At 55.2% G+C, this 27971-nt stretch overlaps 1 protein-coding gene across 1 annotated transcript in view; it reads right to left on the bottom strand.

The window, feature by feature from the left end:
- LOC119964121 overlaps positions 1–27971 on the bottom strand; it is a 153886-nt gene that overhangs the window by 102982 nt on the left and 22933 nt on the right. The gene's annotated exons all lie outside the window — the stretch shown is intronic.

Genomic DNA, 27971 nt, shown 5'->3' on the forward strand with positions numbered 1-27971 from the left:
TGACTGTGAGGGCCGTGTGACTGAGTGCCGTGTGACTGTGAGGGCCGTGTGACTGAGTGCCGTGTGACTGTGAGGGCCGTGTGACTGAGGGCTGTGTGACTGAGGGCCGTGTGACTGTGAGGGCCGTGTGACTGAGTGCCGTGTGACTGTGACGGCCGTGTGACTGAGGGCCGTGTGACTGTGAGTGCTGTGTGACTGTGAGGGCCGTGTGACTGTGAGTGCCGTGTGACTGTGAGTGCCGTGTGACTGTGAGTGCCGTGTGAATGTGAGGGCCGTGTGACTGAGGGCCGTGTGACTGTGAGGGCCGTGTGACTGTGAGGGCCGTGGGACGGTGAGGGCCGTGGGACGGTGAGGGCCGTGTGACGGTGAGGGCCGTGTGACTGAGTGCCGTGTGACTGAGGGCCGTGTGACTGAGTGCCGTGTGACTGTGAGGGCCGTGTGACTGAGGGCCGTGTGACGGTGAGGGCCGTGTGACTGTGAGTGCCGTGTGACTGTGAGTGCCGTGTGACTGAGTGCCGTGTGACTGTGAGGGCCGTGTGACTGAGTGCCGTGTGACTGAGTGCCGTGTGACTGTGTGGGCCGTGTGACTGTGAGGGCCGTGTGACTGTGAGGGCCGTGTGACTGTGAGGGCCGTGTGACTGTGAGTGCCGTGTGACTGTGAGGGCCGTGTGACTGAGGGCCGTGTGACTGTGAGGGCCGTGTGACTGTGAGGGCCGTGTGACTGTGAGTGCCGTGTGACTGTGAGGGCCGTGTGACTGAGTGCCGTGTGACTGTGAGTGCCGTGTGACTGTGAGGGCCGTGTGACTGTGAGGGCCGTGTGACTGTGAGTGCGGTGTGACTGTGTGGGCCGTGTGACTGTGTGTGCCGTGTGACTGTGTGTGCCGTGTGACTGTGAGGGCCGTGTGACTGTGAGGGCCGTGTGACTGTGTGGGCCGTGTGACTGTGAGGGCCGTGTGACTGTGTGGGCCGTGTGACTGAGTGCCGTGTGACTGTGAGGGCCGTGTGACTGTGAGGGCCGTGTGACTGTGAGGGCCGTGTGACTGTGAGGGCCGTGTGACTGAGTGCCGTGTGACTGTGAGGGCCGTGTGACTGTGAGGGCCGTGTGACTGTGAGGGCCGTGTGACTGTGAGGGCCGTGTGACTGAGTGCCGTGGGACTGTGAGTGCCGTGTGACTGTGAGTGCCGTGTGACTGTGAGTGCCGTGTGACTGTGAGTGCCGTGTGACTGTGAGGGCCGTGTGACTGTGAGTGCCGTGCGACTGTGAGTGCCGTGCGACTGTGAGTGCCGTGTGACTGTGAGGGCCGTGTGACTGTGAGGGCCGTGTGACTGAGGGCCGTGTGACTGAGGGCCGTGTGACTGTGAGGGCCGTGTGACTGAGGGCCGTGTGACTGTGAGGGCCGTGTGACTGTGAGTGCTGTGTGACTGTGAGGGCCGTGTGACTGTGAGGGCCGTGTGACTGTGAGTGCCGTGTGACTGTGAGGGCCGTGTGACTGTGAGTGCCGTGTGACTGTGAGGGCCGTGTGACTGAGGGCCGTGTGACTGAGGGCCGTGTGACTGAGTGCCGTGTGACTGAGGGCCGTGTGACTGTGAGGGCCGTGTGACTGAGGGCCGTGTGACTGTGAGGGCCGTGTGACTGAGGGCCGTGTGACTGAGGGCCGTGTGACTGAGTGCCGTGTGACTGAGGGCCGTGTGACTGAGGGCCGTGTGACTGAGTGCCGTGTGACTGAGGGCCGTGTGACTGTGAGGGCCGTGTGACTGAGGGCCGTGTGACTGAGTGCCGTGTGACTGAGGGCCGTGTGACTGTGAGGGCCGTGTGACTGTGAGGGCCGTGTGTCTGTGAGGGCCGTGTGACTGAGTGCCGTGTGACTGAGTGCCGTGTGACGGTGAGGGCCGTGTGACTGAGTGCCGTGTGTCTGTGAGGGCCGTGTGACTGAGTGCCGTGTGACGGTGAGGGCCGTGTGACTGAGTGCCGTGTGTCTGTGAGGGCCGTGTGACTGAGTGCCGTGTGACTGAGTGCCGTGTGTCTGTGAGGGCCGTGTGACTGTGAGGGCCGTGTGACTGAGTGCCGTGTGACTGTGAGGGCCGTGTGACTGAGTGCCGTGTGACTGTGAGTGCCGTGTGACTGAGTGCCGTGTGACTGAGGGCCGTGTGACTGAGGGCCGTGTGACTGAGGGCCGTGTGACTGAGTGCCGTGTGACTGAGGGACGTGTGACTGTGAGGGCCGTGTGACTGAGGGCCGTGTGACTGAGTGCCGTGTGACTGTGAGTGCCCTGTGACTGAGTGCCGTGTGACTGTGAGGGCCGTGTGACTGTGAGTGCCGTGTGACTGAGTGCCGTGTGACTGTGAGTGCCGTGTGACTGTGAGTGCCGTGTGACTGTGAGGGCCGTGTGACTGTGAGTGTGACTGAGTGCCGTGTGACTGTGAGTGCCGTGTGACTGAGTGCCGTGTGACTGTGAGTGCCGTGTGACTGTGAGTGCCGTGTGACTGAGTGCCGTGTGACTGTGAGTGCCGTGTGACTGAGTGCCGTGTGACTGTGAGTGCCGTGTGACTGTGAGGGCCGTGTGACTGTGAGGGCCGTGTGACTGTGAGTGCCGTGTGACTGTGAGGGCCGTGTGACTGTGAGTGCCGTGTGACTGTGAGGGCCGTGTGACTGTGAGTGTGACTGAGTGCCGTGTGACTGTGAGTGCCGTGTGACTGAGGGCCGTGTGACTGTGAGGGCCGTGTGACTGAGTGCCGTGTGACTGTGAGGGCCGTGTGACTGAGGGCCGTGTGACTGTGTGTGCCGTGTGACTGAGGGCCGTGTGACTGTGTGTGCCGTGTGACTGAGTGCCGTGTGACTGTGAGGGCCGTGTGACTGTGAGGGCCGTGTGACTGTGAGGGCCGTGTGACTGTGAGTGCCGTGTGACTGAGTGCCGTGTGACTGAGTGCCGTGTGACTGAGTGCCGTGTGACTGTGAGGGCCGTGTGACTGTGAGTGTGACTGAGTGCCGTGTGACTGTGAGGGCCGTGTGACTGAGTGCCGTGTGTCTGAGTGCCGTGTGACTGTGAGTGCCGTGTGACTGTGAGTGCCGTGTGACTGTGAGTGCCGTGTGACTGAGGGCCGTGTGACTGTGAGTGCCGTGTGACTGTGAGGGCCGTGTGACTGTGAGTGCCGTGTGACTGTGAGTGCCGTGTGACTGTGAGTGCCGTGTGACTGAGGGCCGTGTGACTGAGTGCCGTGTGACTGTGAGTGCCGTGTGACTGTGAGTGCCGTGTGACTGAGGGCCGTGTGACTGTGAGTGCCGTGTGACTGTGAGGGCCGTGTGACTGAGGGCCGTGTGACTGTGAGGGCCGTGTGACTGAGTGCCGTGTGACTGAGGGCCGTGTGACTGTGAGGGCCGTGTGACTGAGGGCCGTGTGACTGAGGGCCGTGTGACTGAGGGCCGTGTGACTGAGGGCCGTGTGACTGAGGGCCGTGTGACTGAGTGCCGTGTGACTGAGGGCCGTGTGACTGTGAGGGCAGTGTGACTGTGAGTGCCGTGTGACTGTGAGTGCCGTGTGACTGAGTGCCGTGTGACTGAGTGCCGTGTGACTGAGTGCCGTGTGACTGTGAGTGTGACTGAGTGCTGTGTGATTGTGAGTGTGACTGAGTGCTGTGTGATTGTGAGTGCAGTGTGACTGTGAGTGCCGTGTGACTGTGAGTGCCGTGTGACTGAGTGCCGTGTGACTGTGAGGGCCGTGTGACTGAGGGCCGTGTGACTGAGTGCCGTGTGACTGTGAGTGCCGTGTGACTTTGAGGGCCGTGTGACTGAGTGCCGTGTGACTGTGAGTGTGACTGTGAGTGCCGTGTGACTGTGAGTGTGACTGTGAGTGCCGTGTGACTGTGAGGGCCGTGTGACTGAGGGCCGTGTGACTGAGTGTCGTGTGACTGTGAGGGCCGTGTGACTGTGAGGGCCGTGTGACTGAGTGCCGTGTGACTGTGAGTGCCGTGTGACTGTGAGTGCCGTGTGACTGTGAGGGCCGTGTGACTGTGAGGGCCGTGTGACTGAGTGCCGTGTGACTGTGAGGGCCGTGTGACTGAGGGCCGTGTGACTGTGAGGGCCGTGTGACTGTGAGTGCCGTGTGACTGAGGGCCGTGTGACTGAGTGCCGTGTGACTGAGTGCCGTGTGACTGAGTGCCGTGTGACTGTGAGTGCCGTGTGACTGAGTGCCGTGTGACTGTGAGTGCCGTGTGACTGAGTGCCGTGTGACTGTGAGGGCCGTGTGACTGAGTGCCGTGTGACTGTGAGGGCCGTGTGACTGAGGGCCGTGTGACTGAGTGCCGTGTGACTGTGAGGGCCGTGTGACTGTGAGGGCCGTGTGACTGTGAGGGCCGTGTGACTGAGGGCCGTGTGACTGTGAGGGCCGTGTGACTGTGAGGGCCGTGTGACTGAGGGCCGTGTGACTGTGAGGGCCGTGTGACTGTGAGGGCCGTGTGACTGAGGGCCGTGTGACTGTGAGGGCCGTGTGACTGTGAGGGCCGTGTGACTGAGGGCCGTGTGACTGAGGGCCGTGTGACTGTGAGGGCCGTGTGACATGTGAGTGCCGTGTGACTGTGAGGGCCGTGTGACTGTGAGTGCCGTGTGACTGTGAGGGCCGTGTGACTGTGAGGGCCGTGTGACTGAGTGCCGTGTGACTGAGGGCCGTGTGACTGAGGGCCGTGTGACTGTGAGGGCCGTGTGACTGTGAGTGCCGTGTGACTGAGGGCCGTGTGACTGAGTGCCGTGTGACTGAGGGCCGTGTGACTGAGGGCCGTGTGACTGAGTGCCGTGTGACTGAGTGCCGTGTGACTGTGAGTGCCGTGTGACTGTGAGGGCCGTGTGACTGAGTGCCGTGTGACTGAGTGCCGTGTGACTGAGGGCCGTGTGACTGAGGGCCGTGTGACTGTGAGGGCCGTGTGACGGAGAGGGCCGTGTGACTGTGAGTGCCGTGTGACTGAGTGCCGTGTGACTGTGAGTGCCGTGTGACTGTGAGGGCCGTGTGACTGTGAGGGCCGTGTGACTGTGAGTGCCGTGTGACTGAGTGCCGTGTGACTGTGAGGGCCGTGTGACTGAGTGCCGTGTGACTGAGGGCCGTGTGACTGTGAGGGCCGTATGACTGAGTGCCGTGTGACTGAGTGCCGTGTGACTGTGAGGGCCGTGTGACTGTGAGGGCCGTGTGACTGTGAGGGCCGTGTTACTGTGAGTGCCGTGTGACTGTGAGTGCCGTGTGACTGAGTGCCGTGTGACTGAGTGCCGTGTGACTGTGAGTGCCGTGTGACTGTGAGTGCCGTGTGACTGAGGGCCATGTGACAGTGAGTGCCGTGTGACTGTGAGGGCCGTGTGACTGAGGGCCGTGTGACTGTGAGGGCCGTGTGACTGAGTGCCGTGTGACTGTGAGGGCCGTGTGACTGTGAGTGTGACTGAGTGCCGTGTGACTGTGAGGGCCGTGTGACTGAGTGCCGTGTGACTGTGAGGGCCGTGTGACTGTGAGTGTGACTGAGTGCCGTGTGACTGAGTGCCGTGTGACTGTGAGTGCCGTGTGACTGAGTGCCGTGTGACTGAGTGCCGTGTGACTGTGAGTGCCGTGTGACTGAGGGCCGTGTGACTGTGAGGGCCGTGTGACTGAGGGCCGTGTGACTGTGAGGGCCGTGTGACTGAGGGCCGTGTGACTGTGAGGGCCGTGTGACTGTGAGTGCCGTGTGACTGTGAGGGCCGTGTGACTGAGTGCCGTGTGACTGAGTGCCGTGTGACTGTGAGTGCCGTGTGACTGAGGGCCGTGTGACTGTGAGGGCCGTGTGACTGAGGGCCGTGTGACTGAGTGCCGTGTGACTGAGTGCCGTGTGACTGAGTGCCGTGTGACTGAGTGCCGTGTGACTGAGTGCCGTGTGACTGTGAGTGCCGTGTGACTGAGTGCCGTGTGACTGTGAGGGCCGTGTGACTGTGAGGGCCGTGTGACTGTGAGGGCCGTGTGACTGAGGGCCGTGTGACTGTGAGGGCCGTGTGACTGTGAGGGCCGTGTGACTGAGGGCCGTGTGACTGAGGGCCGTGTGACTGTGAGGGCCGTGTGACTGTGAGTGCCGTGTGACTGTGAGGGCCGTGTGACTGTGAGTGCCGTGTGACTGTGAGGGCCGTGTGACTGTGAGGGCCGTGTTACTGTGAGTGCCGTGTGACTGTGAGTGCCGTGTGACTGAGTGCCGTGTGACTGAGTGCCGTGTGACTGTGAGTGCCGTGTGACTGTGAGTGCCGTGTGACTGAGGGCCGTGTGACTGTGAGGGCCGTGTGACTGAGGGCCATGTGACAGTGAGTGCCGTGTGACTGTGAGGGCCGTGTGACTGAGGGCCGTGTGACTGTGAGGGCCGTGTGACTGAGTGCCGTGTGACTGTGAGGGCCGTGTGACTGTGAGTGTGACTGAGTGCCGTGTGACTGTGAGGGCCGTGTGACTGAGTGCCGTGTGACTGTGAGGGCCGTGTGACTGTGAGTGTGACTGAGTGCCGTGTGACTGTGAGGGCCGTGTGACTGAGTGCCGTGTGACTGAGTGCCGTGTGACTGAGTGCCGTGTGACTGTGAGTGCCGTGTGACTGAGGGCCGTGTGACTGTGAGGGCCGTGTGACTGAGGGCCGTGTGACTGAGTGCCGTGTGACTGAGTGCCGTGTGACTGAGTGCCGTGTGACTGAGTGCCGTGTGACTGTGAGTGCCGTGTGACTGAGTGCCGTGTGACTGTGAGGGCTGTGTAACTGTGAGGGCCGTGTGACTGTGAGGGCCGTGTGACTGAGTGCCGTGTGACTGAGTGCCGTGTGACTGTGAGTGCCGTGTGACTGTGAGTGCCGTGTGACTGAGTGCCGTGTGACTGTGAGTGCCGTGTGACTCAGTGCCGTGTGACTGAGTGCCGTGTGACTGAGGGCCGTGTGACTGTGAGGGCCGTGTGACTGAGTGCCGTGTGACTGTGAGGGCCGTGTGACTGTGAGTGCCGTGTGACTGTGAGGGCCGTGTGACTGTGAGTGCCGTGTGACTGTGAGTGCCGTGTGACTGTGACGGCCGTGTGACTGAGGGCCGTGTGACTGAGGGCCGTGTGACTGTGAGGGCCGTGTGACTGTGAGTGCCGTGTGACTGTGAGGGCCGTGTGACTGTGAGGGCCGTGTGACTGTGAGTGCCGTGTGACTGAGTGCCGTGTGACTGTGAGTGCCGTGTGACTGAGTGCCGTGTGACTGTGAGGGCCGTGTGACTGAGGGCCGTGTGACTGAGTGCCGTGTGACTGTGAGTGCCGTGTGACTGAGGGCCGTGTGACTGAGTGCCGTGTGACTGTGAGTGCCGTGTGACTGTGAGTGCCGTGTGACTGTGAGGGCCGTGTGACTGAGGGCCGTGTGACTGTGACGGCCGTGTGACTGAGGGCCGTGTGACTGTGAGTGCCGTGTGACTGTGAGGGCCGTGTGACTGTGAGGGCCGTGTGACTGAGGGCCGTGTGACTGAGGGCCGTGTGACTGTGAGTGCCGTGTGACTGAGGGCCGTGTGACTGAGGGCCGTGTGACTGAGTGCCGTGTGACTGTGAGGGCCGTGTGACTGAGGGCCGTGTGACTGTGAGTGCCGTGTGACTGTGAGTGCCGTGTGACTGTGAGGGCCGTGTGACTGAGGGCCGTGTGACTGAAGGCCGTGTGACTGTGAGTGCCGTGTGACTGAGTGCCGTGTGACTGAGTGCCGTGTGACTGAGGGCCGTGTGACTGTGAGGGCCGTGTGACTGTGAGTGCCGTGTGACTGAGTGCCGTGTGACTGTGAGGGCCATGTGACTGTGAGGGCCGTGTGACTGAGGGCCGTGTGACTGAGGGCCGTGTGACTGTGAGTGCCGTGTGACTGTGAGGGCCGTGTGACTGAGTGCCGTGTGACTGTGAGGGCCGTGTGACTGAGTGCCGTGTGACTGTGAGTGCCGTGTGACTGTGAGTGCCCTGTGACTGTGAGTGCCGTGTGACTGTGAGGGCCGTGTGACTGAGTGCCGTGTGACTGTGAGTGCCGTGTGACTGAGTGCCGTGTGACTGTGAGGGCCGTGTGACTGAGTGCCGTGTGACTGTGAGGGCCGTGTGACTGTGAGTGCCGTGTGACTGAGTGCCGTGTGACTGAGGGCCGTGTGACTGAGTGCCGTGTGACTGTGAGGGCCGTGTGACTGTGAGTGCCGTGTGACTGAGTGCCGTGTGACTGTGAGGGCCGTGTGACTGAGTGCCGTGTGACTGTGAGTGCCGTGTGACTGTGAGTGCCCTGTGACTGTGAGTGCCGTGTGACTGTGAGTGCCGTGTGACTGAGTGCCGTGTGACTGTGAGGGCCGTGTGACTGAGTGCCGTGTGACTGTGAGTGCCGTGTGACTGTGAGTGCCCTGTGACTGTGAGTGCCGTGTGACTGTGAGGGCCGTGTGACTGAGTGCCGTGTGACTGTGAGTGCCGTGTGACTGAGTGCCGTGTGACGGTGAGGGCCGTGTGACTGAGGGCCGTGTGACTGAGGGCTGTGTGACTGTGAGTGCCGTGTGACTGTGAGGGCCGTGTGACTGTGAGTGCCGTGTGACTGAGTGCCGTGTGACTGAGGGCCGTGTGACTGTGAGTGCCGTGTGACTGTGAGTGCCGTGTGACGGTGAGTGCCGTGTGACTGAGGGCCGTGTGACTGTGAGGGCCATGTGACTGAGTGCCGTGTGACTGTGAGGGCCGTGTGACTGTGAGTGCCGTGTGACTGTGAGTGCCGTGTGACTGTGAGGGCCGTGTGACTGAGGGCCGTGTGACTGTGAGTGCCATGTGACTGAGTGCCGTGTGACTGTGAGGGCCGTGTGACTGTGAGTGCCGTGTGACTGAGGGCCGTGTGACTGTGAGTGCCGTGTGACTGTGAGGGCCGTGTGACTGTGAGGGCCGTGTGACTGAGGGCCGTGTGACTGAGGGCCGTGTGACTGTGAGTGCCGTGTGACTGTGAGTGCCGTGTGACTGTGAGGGCCGTGTGACTGAGGGCCGTGTGACTGTGAGTGCCGTGTGACTGTGAGTGCCGTGTGACTGAGTGCCGTGTGACTGTGAGGGCCGTGTGACTGTGAGGGCCGTGTGACTGTGAGTGCCGTGTGACTGTGAGGGCCGTGTGACTGTGAGTGCCGTGTGACTGTGAGGGCCGTGTGACTGTGAGGGCCGTGTGACTGTGAGTGCCGTGTGACTGTGAGGGCCGTGTGACTGTGAGGGCCGTGTGATTGTGAGTGCCGTGTGACTGTGAGGGCCGTGTGACTGAGGGCCGTGTGACTGTGAGTGCCGTGTGACTGTGAGTGCCGTGTGACTGTGAGGGCCGTGTGACTGAGGGCCGTGTGACTGTGAGTGCCGTGTGACTGTGAGTGCCGTGTGACTGAGTGCCGTGTGACTGTGAGGGCCGTGTGACTGTGAGGGCCGTGTGACTGTGAGTGCCGTGTGACTGTGAGGGCCGTGTGACTGTGAGTGCCGTGTGACTGTGAGGGCCGTGTGACTGTGAGGGCCGTGTGACTGTGAGTGCCGTGTGACTGTGAGGGCCGTGTGACTGTGAGGGCCGTGTGATTGTGAGTGCCGTGTGACTGTGAGGGCCGTGTGACTGTGAGGGCCGTGTGACTGTGAGTGCCGTGTGACTGTGAGTGCCGTGTGACTGAGTGCCGTGTGACTGAGTGCCGTGTGACTGTGAGGGCCGTGTGACTGAGTGCCGTGTGTCTGTGAGTGCCGTGTGACTGTGAGGGCCGTGTGACTGAGGGCCGTGTGACTGAGTGCCGTGTGACTGTGAGGGCCGTGTGACTGAGTGCCGTGTGACTGTGAGGGCCGTGTGACTGAGTGCCGTGTGACTGTGAGGGCCGTGTGACTGAGTGCCGTGTGACTGTGAGGGCCGTGTGACTGTGAGGGCCGTGTGACTGAGTGCCGTGTGACTGTGAGGGCCGTGTGACTGAGTGCCGTGTGACTGTGAGGGCCGTGTGACTGAGGGCCGTGTGACTGTGAGGGCCGTGTGACTGTGAGGGCCGTGTGACTGTGAGGGCCGTGTGACTGTGAGGGCCGTGTGACTGAGTGCCGTGTGACTGAGGGCCGTGTGACTGAGTGCCGTGTGACTGTGAGGGCCGTGTGACTGAGGGCCGTGTGACTGTGAGGGCCGTGTGACTGTGAGGGCCGTGTGACTGTGAGGGCCGTGTGACTGAGTGCCATGTGACTGAGGGCCGTGTGACTGAGTGCCGTGTGACTGTGAGTGCCGTGTGACTGAGTGCCGTGTGACTGTGAGTGCCGTGTGACTGAGGGCCGTGTGACTGTGAGGGCCGTGTGACTGAGGACCGTGTGACTGTGAGGGCCGTGTGACTGAGTGCCGTGTGACTGAGTGTCGTGTGACTGAGTGCCGTGTGACTGAGTGCCGTGTGACTGTGAGTGCCGTGTGACTGTGAGTGCCGTGTGACTGAGGGCCGTGTGACTGTGAGTGCCGTGTGACTGAGGGCCGTGTGACTGAGGGCCGTGTGACTGTGAGGGCCGTGTGACTGAGTGCCGTGTGACGGTGAGGGCCGTGTGACTGTGAGGGCCGTGTGACTGTGAGTGCCGTGTGACTGAGGGCCGTGTGACTGAGTGCCGTGTGACTGAGGGCCGTGTGACTGTGAGTGCCGTGTGACTGTGAGTGCCGTGTGACTGAGTGCCGTCTGACTGTGAGGGCCGTCTGACTGTGAGTGCCGTGTGACTGTGAGGGCCGTGTGACTGAGTGCCGTCTGACTGTGAGGGCCGTGTGACTGTGAGGGCCGTGTGACTGTGAGGCCCGTGTGACTGTGAGGGCCGTGTGACTGTGAGGGCCGTGTGACTGAGTGCCGTCTGACTGTGAGTGCCGTGTGACTGAGTGCCGTGTGACTGAGTGCCGTCTGACTGTGAGTGCCGTGTGACTGTGAGGGCCGTGTGACTGAGTGCCGTCTGACTGTGAGGGCCGTGTGACTGTGAGGGCCGTGTGACTGTGAGGGCCGTCTGACTGTGAGTGCCGTGTGACTGAGTGCCCTGGGACGGTGAGTGCCGTGTGACTGTGAGTGCCGTGTGACTGTGAGGGCCGTGTGACTGAGGGCCGTGTGACTGTGAGTGCCGTGTGACTGTGAGGGCCGTGTGACTGTGAGGGCCGTGTGACTGTGAGTTCCGTGTGACTGAGTGCCGTGTGACTGTGAGGGCCGTGTGACTGTGAGGGCCGTGTGACTGTGAGTGCCGTGTGACTGTGAGGGCCGTGTGACTGTGAGTGCCGTGTGACTGTGAGGGCCGTGTGACTGTGAGGGCCGTGTGACTGTGAGTGCCGTGTGACTGTGAGTGCCGTGTGACTGTGAGGGCCGTGTGACTGTGAGTGCCGTGTGACTGAGTGCCCTGTGACTGAGTGCCGTGTGACTGAGTGCCGTGTGACTGTGAGGGCCGTGTGACTGAGTGCCGTGTGTCTGTGAGTGCCGTGTGACTGTGAGGGCCGTGTGACTGAGGGCCGTGTGACTGAGTGCCGTGTGACTGTGAGGGCCGTGTGACTGAGTGCCGTGTGACTGTGAGTGCCGTGTGACTGTGAGGGCCGTGTGACTGTGAGGGCCGTGTGACTGTGAGTGCCGTGTGACTGTGAGGGCCGTGTGACTGTGAGTGCCGTGTGACTGTGAGGGCCGTGTGACTGAGTGCCATGTGACTGTGAGGGCCGTGTGACTGAGTGCCGTGTGACTGTGAGTGCCGTGTGACTGAGTGCCGTGTGACTGTGAGTGCCGTGTGACTGAGGGCCGTGTGACTGTGAGGGCCGTGTGACTGAGTGCCGTGTGACTGAGTGTCGTGTGACTGAGTGCCGTGTGACTGAGTGCCGTGTGACTGTGAGTGCCGTGTGACTGAGGGCCGTGTGACTGTGAGGGCCGTGTGACTGTGAGTGCCGTGTGACTGTGAGGGCCGTGTGACTGAGTGCCGTGTGACTGAGGGCCGTGTGACTGTGAGGGCCGTGTGACTGAGTGCCGTGTGACGGTGAGGGCCGTGTGACTGTGAGGGCCGTGTGACTGTGAGTGCCGTGTGACTGAGGGCCGTGTGACTGAGTGCCGTGTGACTGAGGGCCGTGTGACTGTGAGTGCCGTGTGACTGTGAGTGCCGTGTGACTGAGTGCCGTCTGACTGTGAGGGCCGTCTGACTGTGAGTGCCGTGTGACTGTGAGGGCCGTGTGACTGAGTGCCGTCTGACTGTGAGGGCCGTGTGACTGTGAGGGCCGTGTGACTGTGAGGCCCGTGTGACTGTGAGGGCCGTGTGACTGTGAGGGCCGTGTGACTGAGTGCCGTCTGACTGTGAGTGCCGTGTGACTGAGTGCCGTGTGACTGAGTGCCGTCTGACTGTGAGTGCCGTGTGACTGTGAGGGCCGTGTGACTGAGTGCCGTCTGACTGTGAGGGCCGTGTGACTGTGAGGGCCGTGTGACTGTGAGGGCCGTCTGACTGTGAGTGCCGTGTGACTGAGTGCCCTGGGACGGTGAGTGCCGTGTGACTGTGAGTGCCGTGTGACTGAGTGCCGTGTGACTGTGAGTGCCGTGTGACTGTGAGGGCCGTGTGACTGTGAGGGCCGTGTGACTGAGGGCCGTGTGACTGTGAGGGCCGTGTGACTGTGAGTGCCGTGTGACTGTGAGGGCCGTGTGACTGTGAGGGCCGTGTGACTGAGTGCCGTGTGACTGAGTGCCGTGTGACTGTGAGGGCCGTGTGACTGAGTGCCGTGGGACTGTGAGTGCCGTGTGACTGTGAGTGCCGTGTGACTGTGAGGGCCGTGTGACTGTGAGTGCAGTCTGACTGTGAGGGCCGTGTGACTGTGAGGGCCGTGTGACTGTGAGGGCCGTGTGACTGAGTGCCGTGTGACTGAGGGCCGTGTGACTGAGTGCCGTGTGACTGTGAGGGCCGTGTGACTGTGAGGGCCGTGTGACTGAGTGCCGTGTGACTGAGGGCCGTGTGACTGAGTGCCGTGTGACTGTGAGTGCCGTGTGACTGAGTGCCGTGGGACTGTGAGTGCCGTGTGACTGTGAGTGCCGTGTGACTGTGAGTGCCGTGTGACTGTGAGTGCCGTGTGACTGTGAGTGCCGTGTGACTGTGAGGGCCGTGTGACTGAGTGCCGTGTGACTGTGAGTGCCGTGTGACTGTGAGGGCCGTGTGACTGAGTGCCGTGTGACTGTGAGGGCCGTGTGACTGTGAGTTTCGTGTGACTGTGAGGGCCGTGTGACTGAGTGCCGTGTGACTGTGAGTGCCGTGTGACTGTGAGTGCCGTGTGACTGTGAGTGCCGTGTGACTGTGAGTGCCGTGTGACTGAGGGCCGTGTGACTGAGGGCCGTGTGACTGAGTGCCGTGTGACTGTGAGGGCCGTGTGACTGTGAGTGCCGTGTGACTGTGAGGGCCGTGTGACTGAGTGCCGTGTGACTGTGAGTGCCGTGTGACTGTGAGTGCCGTGTGACTGAGGGCCGTGTGACTGTGAGGGCCGTGTGACTGAGGGCCGTGTGACTGAGGGCCGTGTGACTGTGAGGGCCGTGTGACTGTGAGTGCCGTGTGACTGTGAGTGCCGTGTGACTGAGTGCCGTGTGACTGTGAGGGCCGTGTGACTGTGAGGGCCGTGTGACTGTGAGTGCCGTGTGACTGAGTGCCGTGTGACTGAGGGCCGTGTGACTGAGGGCCGTGTGACTGAGGGCCGTGTGACTGTGAGGGCTGTGTGACTGTGAGGGCCGTGTGACTGTGAGGGCCGTGTGACTGAGGGCCATGTGACTGTGAGTGCCGTGTGACTGAGTGCCGTGTGACTGTGAGGGCCGTGTGACTGTGAGTGCCGTGTGACTGTGAGTGCCGTGTGACTGAGTGCCGTGTGACTGTGAGTGTCGTGTGACTGTGAGTGCCGTGTGACTGTGAGGGCCGTGTGACTGAGTGCCGTGTGACTGTGAGGGCCGTGTGACTGTGAGGGCCGTGTGACTGAGTGCCGTGTGACTGTGAGGGCCGTGTGACTGTGAGGGCCGTGTGACTGAGGGCCGTGTGACTGAGTGCCGTGTGACTGTGAGGGCCGTGTGACTGTGAGGGCCGTGTGACTGTGAGGGCCGTGTGACTGTGAGGGCCGTGTGACTGAGGGCCGTGTGACTGAGGGCCGTGTGACTGTGAGTGCCGTGTGACTGTGAGGGCCGTGTGACTGAGTGCCGTGTGACTGTGAGGGCCGTGTGACTGAGTGCCGTGTGACTGTGAGTGCCGTGTGACTGTGAGGGCCGTGTGACTGAGTGCCGTGTGACTGTGAGGGCCGTGTGACTGTGAGTGCCGTGTGACTGTGAGTGCCGTGTGACTGTGAGTGCCGTGTGACTGAGTGCCGTGTGACGGAGAGGGCCGTGTGACGGTGCCGTGTGACTGTGAGTGCCGTGTGACTGTGAGTGCCGTGTGACTGTGAGGGCCGTGTGACTGTGAGTGCCGTGTGACTGTGAGTGCCGTGTGACTGTGAGTGCCGTGTGACTGAGTGCCGTGTGACTGAGTGCCGCTCCCTCTGCACCCAATCAAAATGTAGATATTTCTTTTGCCTTTACCATCTAAAGTTGATAGTTCTAGATGAATGTTTAAGCATTTTCGATAACTTGTGAAAAATTTGGTGTGTATTAAATGTATTCAATCTTATTCGTGGGGTCATGGTTACTGAACCAACCTGATTTCAAATCTTGTGGCCCACTGAGATGAAGGAGATCCACTCACGTGGGCCACACACCAGCTTAGGTTGGTCATCAGTGTCTAAAACAGTATAAAATCTCTCACAGAGTCATCCAGACTTAAAACGTTAACTCGGTTTCTCTCTCCACAGATGCTGCCAGACGTGCTGAGATTTTCCAACGTTTTCTTTTTATTTCAGAGTTCCAGCATCCACCGTATTTTGCCTTTGTAGGAGTGCACCACAGTCATTGTCTGCAGAGACTCTGGCGGTGTTCAGAGATTGTCAAAGGTGCTGTCTATACGGAAATCTTTCTTTCAATTCAATCCTACTTTAACTAGGTGTAAATGCTCTAAAGTAGATACCATACCCCAGTTTTAGAATACATATTCCAAAGAAGTTTCCTGTGTACAAAGATTCTTACATGACATCCCTCTGACCAACATTTTAACTAGAGTGTTAATCTATTTAACAAATAGATTTTTAACGAAGCTAATGTTAATCAGTGCAATTTCAACTGACGGACTTAAAAAAAAATCTCTAATACAGTTTGATTAAAGAACAGGGCAGAGCCCTTTAAGTATAACCAATTAACAATAAACTATTGAAAGGGAGTGATAGTCCCTGATGGGGATGTAGATATATTAACACTAGTGCAATTAGTTGGTTTGTTAAACAGAAATCATCATTTCAATGCACACCAGAGATAAGGTGATCTTATTAACGCTCCACTCTTCTACCCTGGCCAACACCTGAAGCCAGGGAAACACTCACAGAAAAAGAAACCACAATTTCACAGGATCCCTTGCTCATGTTACAAAGATACAACAACCCAACACTGTGATATCAGAGAAAAAGCAAGGCAATTGAGGAATTGAATTACAGAGATGGTCAGGCTTTTAACTGGTAGCAAAAAGCTACAAATCCAAACATTGTTGGCGAGAGTACAGTAACATTTACAGGTACCACACGTTGTACTAACATATTCATCGCTCCGTCATGACAGACTGCTCCCAAAATATCTCAGCCTTCAACAGCAATTGAATAAAACTGGACAAAGCAATCTCGTGCATTCACTCTGTAGCTGACAATTTAAAGCAAATGCATCAATTTCCCCATCTCCCATGATAAAATATTTTTTTCTCCCTTCGATAAATGTTTTGTTGAAGGTTGCAGCGTTTCGCCTACTTCTCAGAGTTATAGGCGCTGCAAACATTGCTTCGTTTTGAAATGTGGCACGGTAGCACGGTGGTTAGTGCTGTTGCTTCACAGCACCAGAGTCCCAGGTTCGATTCCTGGCTTGGATCACTGTCTGTGCGGAGTCTGCACGTTCTCCCCGTGTCTGCGTGGGTTTCTTCCAGGTGCTCTGGTTTCCTCCCACAAGTCCCGAAAAGTCATGCTGTGAGGTGAATTGGACATTCTGAATTCTCCCTCTGTGTACCCGAACAGGCGCCGGAGTGTGGCGACTAGGGACTTTTCACAGTAACTTCATTGCAGGGTTAATGTAAGCCTGATTGTGACACTAATGAAAAGATTATTATAAATTCTTTGTTGCCCTTTACTCCACGGGACGCGCAGCCCATGCCTCCCTGCTATCTTTCTGCCCGATTACTATCTGAATGAACTACCTGTGTGTATCGGGATGGTTTATCCTGTATGACTAGCAGATCCTCGGCTGTGTGTATGAGTGAGGGAGTGGGAGTGAGAGAGAGAGTGAGTGAAAGAGTGAGTGTACTGCTGAGAGTGACCCGGGAACTTGGACCACCACAGTACGTATACAGTGCCACCTTCCAACTACGTTTGGGCGGGAGTTCAGAAGATGAAGGTCACATAATGTCTTTACCAATTTCCTTTGGCACAGAATAGATCACAAATTAAAACTGTAAGACAAAACAACACATAACACTCAACAACTCATGACCAATTTCTCAAATGGCATTGCAAGCTTCAGACCCTGGCAAACAGAAAACACAATCTTATTTCAAGCGCTGCTGCTGAACCACATGGAGCAGCAAAATACGCAGAGGAATTAGGAGCGGACCATTCTGCCCCTCCAGCCTGTTCCGGCATTCAATAAGGTCATGGCCTCAACTCCACATACTGTCCACCCCCATAACCTTTGAGTCCCTTGTCCGTCAAGAATCTATCTATCTCTGCCTTAAACATACTCAACTGCACTCCCTCCAGTAGTCTCTGGGAGAGACAGGGACCCAAAGACTCTCGACCCTCAGAAAAACCTCTTCTCAACTCCACATATATTTTTAAGCTCCATCCCCCAATTCTAGTCTCTCCCACAAGGGGAAACAATCTTTCAGCGTCCACCCTGTCAAATACCCTCAGGATTTTATATGTTTCAATAAGATCACCACTCATTCTGCTAAACTCCAAGTCTCTACAAACATTCCTCATAAGATAATACACCACCCACTTCCCCCTCGCACCACAACCCAGTCTCCGGTATCAGTTGAGGGAACCTGCTCTGAACTTCTTCAACTGTGTATATATATCCTTTTTTTTTTACATAGAATTTACAGTGCAGAAGGAGGCCATTCAGCCCATCGAGTCTGCACTGGCTCTTGGAAAGAGCATCCCACCCAAGGTCAACACCTCCACCCTCTCCCCACAACCCAATAACCCCACCCAACACTAAGGGCAATTTTGGACACTAAGGGCAATTTCTAGCATGGCCAATCCACCTAACCCGCACATCTTTGGACTGTGGGAGGAAACCGGAGTACCCGGAGGAAACCCACGCACACACGGGGAGGATGTGCAGACGCCGCATAGACAGTGACCCAAGCCGGAATCGAACCTGGGACCCTGGAGCTGTGAAGCGATTGTGCTATCCACAATGCTACCGTGCTGCCCGTGCTGCCGTGTTATTTCTGAAATAAGGAGACCAAAACTGGACACAGTGCTCTAGCCGGGCGACATGGTTAACATTGTTGCTTCAAGGGCAGGATGGTGGCGCAGTGGTTGGCACCACTGTCTCATGGCACCGAGGTCCCAGGTTCGATCCCTGGGTGTGGGCATCACTGACTAGGCCAGCATTTATTACCCTGAAGAACTCCAGCAGAGATACCCTCGAACTGAGATTAACCTCCAACAACCACAACTATCTCCCCCTTTGTGTGAGGTGTGACCCCAACTAGTGGAGAGTTTTCCCCTGATTCCCATTGACTCCAGTTTAGCTCGGGCTCCTTGATGCCACACTCGGTCAAATGCTGCCTTGATGTCAAGAGCAGTCACTCTCACCTCACCTCCGGAATTCAGCTCTTTTATCATTTGAACAAAGGTTGTAATGAGGTCAGGAGCTGAGTGACCCTGGCAGAAGCCAAACTGAGGTTATTGTTGAATAAGTGTCGCTTGATAACGCCGCTGATTCCCCCTTCCATCACCTTACTGATGATCGAGAGTAGACTGATGGAATGGTAATTGGCTCAGTTGGATCTATCTTGTTTCTTGGGAAACTTTCCACAGTGCCGGGTAGATGCCAGTGTTGTAGCTGTGCTGCAGCAGCTTGGCTAGGGGTTCGGCACGTTCTGGAGCACAAGTCTTCAGTACTATTGCTGAAATAGTGTGAGGACTCATAGCGTCTTTTGCAGTACTCAGCGCATTCAGCCATTTCTTGATATCACAGGGGGTGAATCGAATTGGCCAAAGACAGGCACCTGTCTCCGGAGGAGGCCGAGATGATCATCCACTGGTATTCCTGCACCAGGACACCATATCCCTCTGTACCTCAGAGTTCTGCAAACTCTCTCCATTTTAATTTAAATGGCATTAGTACGAAAAAGGACACTTCTCATGCTTCTGGAAGATTTACGACACAGATAGCTCCAAATCCTCTTGCTTGCTGCACTGAGTTTTAGCACGAGGAATCCTGGACAGTTTCTCTCCTTGACATCCCTATGGGGCCAGCAACTCCAGAACAAGCACAAAGCACAGACATCTCCGCCTCTCCCTAGGATGCTCCCAGAGTGTGAAGAAAATAAGTTTCCCTACACCCGATCACAATCCAGGGCAATTTGGTGAGCAACAAGTTCATCGGTGATGCCCTTCAAAGTCAAAAAGGCTGTTGACGTTCACCATGCTGGGCACATATCAGGAGTGGGCACTTCAGCAAGCTAGTTGAGGGTCTAAAATTCTAACAGGACTCGACAGTTGGATGCAGGAAGGATGTTTCCGATGGTGGGTTAACAGTCTGAACCAGGGTTAACAGTCTGAGGACACAGGGTAGACCATTTAGGACAGAGATGAGGAGACAAGAGGCTTTTCACAGTAACTTCATTGAAGCCTACTTGGTGACAATAAGTGATTATTATTATTATTATAGATGTCTTCACCCAGGGAGTGGTCGGCCTGTGGAATTCATTACCACAGGAAGTAGTTGAGGCCAAAACATTGCATGTTTTCAAGAAGCAGTTAGATAGAGCACTTAGGGCGAAGAGGATCAAAGAACAGGGGGGAAAGTGGGATTAGGCTGTTGAGTTGGATGATCAGCCATAGAATCATAGAATTTACAGTGCAGAAGGAGGCCATTAGGCCCATCGAGTCTGGACCGGCCCTTGGAAAGGGCACCCGACCCAAGCCCACATTTCCACCCTATCCCCATTAACCCAATAACCCTACCCAACCTTTTTGGACACTCAGGGCAATTTAGCAAGTCCAATCCACCTAACCTGTACATCATTGGACTGTGGGAGGAAACCGGAGCACCCGGAGGAAACCCACGCAGACACGGGGAGAACGTGCAGACTCCGCACAGACAGTGACCCAAGCCGGGAATCGAACTTGGGACCCTGGAGCTGTGAAGCAACTGTGCTAACCACTATGCTACTGTGTTGCCCATGATCATAATGAATGGGCTCGATGGGCCGAATGGTCTCCTGCTCCTATTTTTTGTGTGACAGCAGAATGGAACCAAGAATCCAGCACCAATCAATTGAGAGTTTCTGTCATTTTGATCTTGATATTCTCACTAATCCAACATTCGAGGATAAAATAATTAGAGGCTGATTCTGAATCAAAGCAATTTCATGTTCAATTCCACAATTACCTTATACAACTAATAGTCACTGGACAAATTAACTGCTTCATTTAATCTGATCACAACACAGCATCTTGAGTTGTATTACCTTTAGTGATGTCCCCCTCACTGGAGAGATTTGGAATACGATTAGACGCTCTGCGTAGGATTTGCCTGAACTGTCAAAACACTACATTCGGCAGCTTCTCAGACTGACTCATTCCAGTTTGTGTCTAACCCACTGCCTAATCCTCTAATCACAGAATAAATTTACTTTGTTCTTTCCACATTGACAGCTAACTAGAATCCACGCCATCTTCTCCTTGAATTTATCGCAGTGATTGGGTGGTTGATTACACTTAGCCCCATCTGATAGGATTTACATGAATGGCCCAACTCCAAATGTAATAGTGATTGTAGAACAGGGTCTAACACAGCGCTTTCCCTTTGCTCTTCAAATTTCCTTCCTTTCTTTCCTGAAGGGGCAGGAGTACCACATGCACTGACTGGCCTACGATACCTCGTCAGAGTCCCGGTGACAGGCATTGACTATAGATTGTATGGCCATAGTGGATGTCACAATTGGGCTAAATTCTTCCTTCACTAAAAACTGGTGTATCTTCAAGCAGGGGCTACTGGTTGGTGATCACGACCGTGAACATCGACTGATACTTTTCTCTCCCCTGAGACAATAGAGGACAATCATAGAATCTCTACAGTGAAGACCAACTTTTAAGTTGGTGGTGTGTTACGGTTCACTCGGAGTCAGAGTTGCGGTGGCAACATGTACATGCGTTTTGGAGTCTAGAGCTATGGATAGTGATGTCAGAGGCTCCAACATCACGTGACTGACCAGGAATCTCTCCCGCTTTTACTGCCTCTCATTGGAGTGTGTGGCAAGGATATGCAGGTCGACACAACCCGTTGGTTATGACACATCTTCCTTGGCCATCAACCCCTGGGATGGGACTCGAACCCAGAGCGTCTGACTCAGAGGGAGGGACATTACCCACTGCACCACAAGACCTCCAACATTTTTGTCAGACCAATGTAGAAACACGTCACAGAAGAATCATCACAAAAATGGACATTAGGACGAAGGGATTATTAGTTTGGGTTTTAAGAAGGAAAGGCAAGGGGTGGAAGGTCTTTCAGATTGTGGGTGTAGCTGACAAGATTGGCATTTGTTGCCCATCTCTAGTTGCCTGTGGGAACGTGATAGCGGGCTGCATTCGCATACTGCTGTGGTCGATGGTAATGGAACTCTAACCGTGCTTTTCAGGTAAGGACTTTCAAGATTTTGAGGGAGGGCAACACGGTGGCGTGGTGGTTAGCACAGCAGCCTCACAGCACCGAGGTCCCAGGTTCAATCCCAGCTCTGGGACACTGTCCGTGTGGAGTTTGCACATTCTCCCCGTGTCTGTGTGAGTCTCACCCCCACAACCCAAAGATGTGCAGGGTAGGTGGATTGGCCACGCTAAATTGCCCCTTTATTGGAAAAAGTGAATTGGGTACTCTAAATTTTTTTTTTAATGAAGGAATGAGGGTGATAATATGTCCGAGTCAGGATGAGTGCATGACTTTGATGAGAATGTGGAAACGCTGGTGCTCCCATGTATCTACAAGCCCTTGTCCTTTTATTGTTGGTAGTAATTGTGGACGGAATTCTGCTGAATTCTTCGACGTCGGGTATTTGGCGGGGGCGGGAATCGCACCGCGCTGGTCGGCGGCCGCTCACAGCGGCCCCCCCTGCCGATTCTCCGGCCCACGATGGGCTGATTGTGCGCCCGTTTACGGCCGGTACTGCTGGCGTAAATTACAACAGGTACTTACCGACGGCACCTGGCTTCGCGGGCGGCCTCCGGGGTCCTCGGGGGGGGCACGGGGGGATCTGGCCCCGTGAGGTTCCCACAAGGTGGTCTGGCCCGCGATTGGAGCCTACTGATCCGCGGGCGGGCCTGTGCCGTGGGGGAACTCTATTCCTCCACGTCGGCCGCTGTAAAGTCCGCGATGGCCGACGCGGAGATGAACCCCCCCCCCCGCGCATGCGGTGGGATGACGCCAGCACACGCTGGCACTCCCACGCATGCGCCAACTCGCTCCGGCCGGCGGAGGCCCTTCCACGCCGGCCGGCGCAGCGCAAACCACTCCTGTGCCGGCCTAGCCCCTGAAGGTGCGGAGGTACATCGGGCAGCCCGATGCCGGAGTGGTTCACGCCACTCCTTTGCGCCGGAGTTGCCCGCCCCACCGGTTTACGCAGAATCCCACCCCGTGTGTTTGGACAATGTCAAAGAGGCCTCGACAAGTTTCTTGAGTGCATCTTCTAGCCCGCTGCAACTGTGTTTTGCTGGTGTCGTCCGCAGATTTAAGGCTGTGGGGGATTGCCGATGATAGGGATTGCTTTGTCCCAGATGGTATGGAGTGGTGGTGATTTTCAGACCATGTGGTCTGGGTGGCTGAAGAGAAGAGGCAAAATAAGCCAACTCATTTACCTGTCAAGACAGAGGTGGCACAGTGGTTAGCACTGCTGCCTTACGGCGTTGGGGTCCCAGGTTCGATCCCGGCTCTGGGTCACTGTCTGTGTGGAGTTTGCACATTCTCCCCGTGTTTGCATGGGTTTCGCCCCCACAACCCAAAACGTGTACAAGGTAGGTGGATTGAACATGCTAAATTACCCCTTAATTGGAAAAAAGACGTGAGTAGAGACCAAGGTGCAATAAACTTGATTTACTGTTCCCAAAATAGGGATGTAAAACTGGGTTCTTGCAAGAAGCATGCGTGTGTAAACTTCAAAGCAGAACCAGTCCTGACCTCCTCTTGATAATTGTACAAGTAAGTACAGTTATCACAGTCCCCAGGTGACTGTAGGCTGCTTTCCCCTTTGAGGGGGGCGGTGGGGAGAGCGAGCTGACTGGTGGCGATTTAACCTTTTTTTAATATAAATTTAGTGTACCCATTAGCTACTCCCTCCGGGGGAGATAGGGAGAGTAGGAAAAATCAAACGCATACTAAATACTAAAAACGCATGGTGTGTGCGTTTTGAAGTGATCATAGCTTTTTGAAGTTCCACAGGAACACTCAAGGACAATCTAAAACTGTGTTCTGTCTGGGCCAAAGTACAAGGGGTTGCAGGAGAAATCCTTCTCTCCTATGTAAACATTTTAATGTGCTTATTACCTGCACATTAGACCAACTTGCTGAGCTGTGCACTTTGCTGTATGAGATTTCATGGTAACCACTACGACAAACTTAGATGGGATGACTAATCAGCTGTGAACTATGTGGCCCTCTCTCCCACTCCTGTACATTGGCAAACTCTTTCAGATAAACACAAACAATAACTGGCATCTGGGACCAAATTATGAGCTAGTGAGTCATTCTGTATATACCAACAACATGTTAGGTTTTTTTTTACGAAACAATATTTTCCTCACTTACTCATTGGAAATTTCACCAGGTTTTGTCTCCACATAGCTGCTTCCATTGGCAGTCTCCTGTTTCGGGGAGTCAGGTGGAGTTGCAATTCTTTGTCACTGTGATGGGATAACAGGAAATTCTCACCTTGGGTAAGACTGGGAAACTGAATCTTGGGCCATTAGCTTCCATTGGGGGTATGCCAATGAGCCCTGACATGGTAACCACTGGCAACTCATGGGACCTGCCCCATGGTAACCACATCCAGCCAATAAGAGCAGATGAAGATCGCATCATGGCTCTCAATGGAATGTAGCAAAAGCAAAGGCATTTGACCAAGTGCAAGTTATTATTTCTGACAAGAATCCTTCATACTCTTCCTCACAGTCTAGGAAACCTGCACCCTTAATTATTCATTGTTTTTTTACCTCAGGAAAGTGACCTGATTCCTGTGATGCAGTGGGTAGTGTCCCTGCCGCTGAACAGAGGTTCCGGGTTCAAATCCCACCCCCGGACAAAATGACCAAGGAAGGTTTGCCCATAACGCAGCCAAACGTGATGGAGCGTCAAGTTGCCAAATCCTCCCAACGTGCCAATGGCTCGCGGCGGTCAGAGTGGGAGAGACTCCTGGTCAACCACGCTTGATGCGGAGTACCGCCCCTCAAGCTACAAGCCCCTGGTGACAGACTAGCGGCCTGTTCTGGGAATTACTAGCTATGGAAATGGACAAACGGCTACCTTAGTTCAACATTAGGGAAGAGGAAGAAGAAAGTGACTTGATGGACACTAATATCCAGCTGTTGAATACAGTATCATCATAAAGATCCCAAAAATCAAAGATCACAGTTTAGGGAAACCATTCAGCCCATTTAGCTGATCCTTCCATAAAACGGAACAGCATCTAACTGCCTCTTGAATAAATTCTGAATGGTTTTCTTGACTCCAGCACTTTAACCAGAAGGCCATTCCTTGATCACAGAGTAAAGAAAATGATTCCCAATGTCACTTTTTATTCATTTTTAAATAAATTTAGAGTACCCAATTTTTTCCCCCCAATTAAGGGGCAATTTAGCATGGCCAATCCACCTCCCCTGCATATCTTTGGATTGTGGGGGTGAGACCCACACAGACACAGGGAGAATCTGCAAACTCCCGTGGCTGGGATCGAACCTGGGTTCTCAGCGCCGTGAGAATGTCATTTATTTTATTGCTTTGCACCATTGTGCCTTCCTTTCCTGGACTTAAAATACTGCTTTGGGTTAACCTTTTCCAGATCACGTAGTACCTCGTAAACTACTGTAAAAGCTGTTACCATACTCAGCTCCTTTCAAACTCTGGAGTACATCACTCAAGGTGCCAGAGTCTCCATGGGAACGTCATCCCCACACAGATACTCTCACTTCTTGTACAAAGTGTTGGTATTTAACAGCGTTTTACACAATGAGTCCAGTACTTGAAGGGTAGCCAACTGCCATCACAAAGAAAAATATCACTTGACTAATACGAGCACATGAAGTGACATCACGGGAGTGATTAGCAACCAGTGAGCAAATTCTCTGCTGTATTCTGTACTGATATCAAACAACTTGTAAAACCATATTGAACCATTGGATGTAGGCATCTTCTACACGTTAACCATCTCGAATCGGTTAGTGTACCGCCCTTTTGGGGCCTCCTACATCAGAGAGCAGGTCCTATGTGAGAGGAGAGATGGATGCCCCGTTCCTCTGGCATTCTATAACTAGAAGCTGGAAGGAAGACAACACGATTAGGGTTTACTCTTCCTCAAACGTTCCTCCCCTTCCCATTTTGCATCTGACTCTGGTGGTAGGACAGCAGTCTGCGGAATGTGTCCTCACTCCCACATTGTTCCTCACCAACGTTGTCCCTTTGCCCCCAGAAGGTCTCAGCTGCTCGCTGGCCACAGTTACATTGTGCCAGCTACCGTTCCCTGCCTTGCTCAGTTGGCCATTTGTCAACCGTGAGCCTCGGCAGTCAATACCAAGTGCAGGAGGCTTCACACCCAATCCTCATCTTGTTTTCATCCGACATCGAGTCAAGGGCAGTTCCTGCAGCGATTGCCCCACAGCAATCAGGAGCAGAGAGCGTGGAGGATCCTCCCCTCCTTCTCCAGGCTCAGGAATTGCCCTGCATGGTCAACATTCACGGCTGCACTGTTCGAGGTCCTGCCATTTGGATGAGGCGTTAAAGCAAAACTTAGTCTACCCACGGCATCATATATATTCAGACATAAATAATTTTGAAAAATGCTTGAACCTCCCCCCCCCCCTCGAGGGACAGTGGTGTAAAATGGAGAGCTTCCCTCATCAATTGACTACATCTCAGATCAAGGCCCCCCTGGGCTCGGGGTCATCTTTGCAGACCACCAGCTGGAAGAGGAGAGAAACCACAAAGGCCGGAAAATATGAAATCAAAATTGAAATACAGAGCAGGGCCCTCAGCCTTCGACAAGAAAAAATGTAGAACCCCTCCAGGGAATCATTAACTCGCCTTTTCACGAGGGCGGCACGGTGGCGCAGTGGTTAGCACTGCTGCCTCACGGCGCCACGGTCCCAGGTTCGATCCCGACCCCGGGTCACTGTCCATGTGGAGTTTGCACATTCTCCCCGTGTTTGCGTGGGTTTCGCCCCCACAACCCAAAAGACGTGCGGGGTAAATGGATTGGCCACGCTAATTGCCCATTAATTGGAACAAAAGAATTGGGCACTCTAAATTATTATTTTTCTAAACTTTCCTTTTCACCCTATGCAAACCTGTTCTCTCAGGCAACATCACTAAATCAGTTTATCTGGTCATTATCACATTGCTGTTCGTGGGATCTTGCTGTGCACAAACTGGCTGTTGCGACTCCTACATTGCAATAGGAGGCTGCACCTCAAAAGTCCCTCATTCGCTGTTAGAGTTTCTCTGGAACATCCCAAGGTCATGGAAAGCACATTGTAAATACTTTTTAAAAATATATATTTTTTATTCTCCTCCATTATCACATTTTCTCCCAAATCTACACCCAACAATAAACAATAATCAGTAATGAATGTAATGTCAATCCCCATATCAATAACAACAATCCCATCCTCCCACCAAACCCCAAACATTAGCCCGCATGTTAACACAAACAAATGGCAAAAAGGAATCAGGAATCACCCATAGTCACCATTAACACACAGAGCCCCCCTCCCCCCAACCCTCCCAGCCCCCAACCCCTCTAATATTCGATGTGTTCCAATTCTCGAAAGTGCATAATGAATAAAGCTCATGAACTGTAGAACCCCTCCATCCTTCCCCTCAGTTCAAATTTGACCTTTTCAAGCATCAAGAATTCCAACAGGTCCTCCCGCACGCCACGGCACAGGGTGGAGAGGTTGCTCTCCATCCCATCAGGATCCGCCTTCGGGCGATCAACGGGGCGAAGGCTACAACATCTGCCTCTGTGCTCGTTTCCAACGTCGGATGGTCCGACACCCTGAATATGGCCTCCCGAGGGCCTGGGTCCAGTTTCACGTGCACCACTTTAGAGATTACCCTAAAAACCTCCTTCCAGTAATCCTCCAGCTTTGGACAGGACCAAAACATATGAACATGGTTTGCTGCCCCCCCCCCCCCCCCCACCCCCCGGTAACGTTCACATACATTTCCTAACCCGTCAAAGAGCCGGCTCATCCTCGCCCATGTAAGGTGCGTTCTATACATCACCTTCAGCTGTATCAGCCCCAACCTCACACATGAGGTGGAGGCATTCACCCTCCGGAGCACCTCACACCAGAACCCCTCCTCCATACCCTCTCCCAACTCTTCCTCCCACTTTGCCTTGATCCCTTCTAGCGGTGCCTTCTCCTCCTCCAAAATAGCCCCGTAAACCGCCGATACTACCCCCTTCTCCAGTCCCCTGTCGTCAGCACCTCCTCCAGCAATGTGGAAGCCGGCACTGCTGGGAAGCTCTGTATCTCCTTTCTGGCAAAGTCTCGAACCTGCATGTATCTAAATATTTCCCACAGCTCCAGCCCATACTTCGCTCCCAGCTCCTTCAATCCCGCAAACCGGCCCCCAATGAATAAATCTTTTATTGTCCTAATTCCTTACTCCTCCCATCTCCAAAAATTTCCATCCCACTTCCCTGCCTCAAATCTATGGTTCCCCGAGTCGGCATTTCCTTGACCCTGCTCCCAACCTGAAGTGCTGTCGAAACTGCCTCCAAATTCTCAACGAAGCTATTATTACCGGACTCCCTGAGTATCTCCCCAGGGCCATCGGGAACGGCGCTGTCGCTAGCGCCTTCAATCCTGTAGCCATCTAAAATGGCCACCTGCAAAGGACCATGGGAATTATAACAACAATCCCATCCTCCCACCAAACCCCAAACATTAGCCCGCATGTTAACACAAAGCCAACCCAGGACTCAGACAGATACACAGCCTATGTGTATCTAAAACACAGGTAACCAGACCTGATCAAAACCCCCGCTCGTTTGCATTTTAATGACCATTTTCCCAGGACAATAGAACTCCAATGAAGCAACCGGTACAGCCACAGACTGATTGGCGCCACTCCCCTTACTCAGAAAGCACAACTGCCAAGGTCAATGACCGCTAAGGACCTACCCAGCCACCAAGGCACCTGCCCCTTTATTGGCCGAAATCGAAGAGAGTGATCAGAGCCCTGTTGAACTATTGGATCCAAGGTTAAGGACCACCCCAAAGAGCGCAAAATCCCAGAGGGATAAAAGAGAGTGCAACCATGTATTCTGCCTCTTTTAGATCCGGCCTGTGCCAGCTCAATTGTAGCAGGAACAGCCAACCAAGTTCAAGACCAACGATCGCTACCTGATGGATGAGCCCAGCAAAGACAGAGCCACTTTCTTCGAACCAGCCAAGTGAAATCCAGATAAAGGCCTTAT

The sequence above is a fragment of the Scyliorhinus canicula genome, chromosome 4 (assembly GCF_902713615.1).
Source record: "Scyliorhinus canicula chromosome 4, sScyCan1.1, whole genome shotgun sequence".
Classification (NCBI taxonomy): Eukaryota; Metazoa; Chordata; class Chondrichthyes; order Carcharhiniformes; family Scyliorhinidae; genus Scyliorhinus; species Scyliorhinus canicula.